Raw genomic sequence first — 1,563 nt, 5'->3', positions numbered from 1 at the left:
TCTGTGAGAATACTGCCTCACTCTCAAGACTGAATGTAACAAAAAGGGAGGACTCCTTCTTCTTTATCTGTGCAGGAGAGCTGGTGCATGAATTTAAACTTCTACACAAGCAGATGGCAATATTTTCTTTTCCACTCCCTTTTCTCGGCATGGAGCACATCACTGTCTTCAAGTCACGAATCTGGGGATATGTTTATCAAGAGAGCTAATAGCAAAGCCTCCCTCTGCTGTATGAGCAGTGATGTATTTCTCATGGTCTTGTGAGCATGTTGAAAACCTGCTTCGCTTGTGGACACTTCTGAACAGCCTGTCAATAGCTGTTCCTGCCAGTGAGGCTCTTGTGGATACCCATGGACTTGTGGGTGCAAGTGACCCTGCCTTCTAGTAGATCCTCAAAATCCACATGGAATTTAGTAGTTCCATAGGGCAGAGACTTCTGCCAGCACTCACATGAAGAATGTAAATGCAGACTTGTAATGTTTTGCTACTGGAGGTATAGGTATTGGGTATTTCTATGGCAATTGTCCTATCACCACTTCCTCTGCGCAAGTACTGCTCCACTCTTTGTCAGTTTTTTCCTTTCTCCTTTTCCAGTTGCTACAGCCTTGAAACACTGTGTTCTTGGAGGGCAACAACGGCAGAACTCAACCATATTCATCCCTGTTCAACAAAAATTCAGCAAATACAAATTCATGTCCTGAGGTAGCTCTGTTTGATGCCCCTGTGCTTGCTTCCAACTGTCTCATTGTAGGAGGGCAGAGTTCATTCCCAGGTGAAAACTTAGGTTAACCCTGCCAGGACTGCTTAAATCTATAAACATTTGCAGCAACTGGTCTTTAGTCTATCTTTATTGTTTAGTGGTATGGAGGCTCAAGAGCAACCTGAAGTGCAAAATGCTCCATGACCCTTGTTCTGTCCATCGTAGGTCCTTGCTTCAGCTTGCAATGACCATCCCATAGTACCTTCCTACACATGCCATCTGGCAAAGAATCCAAACAGACTGGTATTCTGGAATACCTCTGGTGGGTTCAAGCCATGCTATGGTTATGCCTGTCCCATTGCTACTGCTTGAAGGACATGTTTAAAAAAGGTGGCATGCCAGCTCTTGAAAGCCTCCTCCTGAATGCAGGCTTGCATCCAAACAGTTCAACCTATGGCTGTAAGCCACACGCAGCTCACAAGGTGATTTCTACAGTCTGAGGGGGTGAGCAAGTGCTTCTGTACTCAGCTGTGGTGACATGGGCATGGCCTTAGCCAACTGGTTGACTAGTCAGGATATTTATACCTTTGTTGTCATTGCTCATGCCTCTAACCCAAGCAGCACACCGAGCCTCTGAGGACCAAGGAAAGAATAAACCGTGGGCACTGCAGGGTGGGCAAAAGGAGGCACTGCAGCGGGAGGAAGGAGATGGACATTGGATTTCAGTGAAAGAGGAGGACATACAGATGACAAAAATTATAGTGTCAGGAGGCAGGGTACCTGGGAGCAGTGTGGATGCTCGGGGAACAGAGGTGATGTGGACAAACTACAAGAGACACAGGGGTCTTGGGGCAAGGAGCAGA

The sequence above is a fragment of the Pygoscelis adeliae genome, unplaced genomic scaffold (genome assembly GCF_000699105.1).
Source record: "Pygoscelis adeliae isolate BGI_AS28 unplaced genomic scaffold, ASM69910v1 Scaffold113, whole genome shotgun sequence".
Classification (NCBI taxonomy): Eukaryota; Metazoa; Chordata; class Aves; order Sphenisciformes; family Spheniscidae; genus Pygoscelis; species Pygoscelis adeliae.
The sequence above is the reverse complement of the archived record's forward strand: the minus strand, read 5'-3'. Positions refer to the sequence as shown.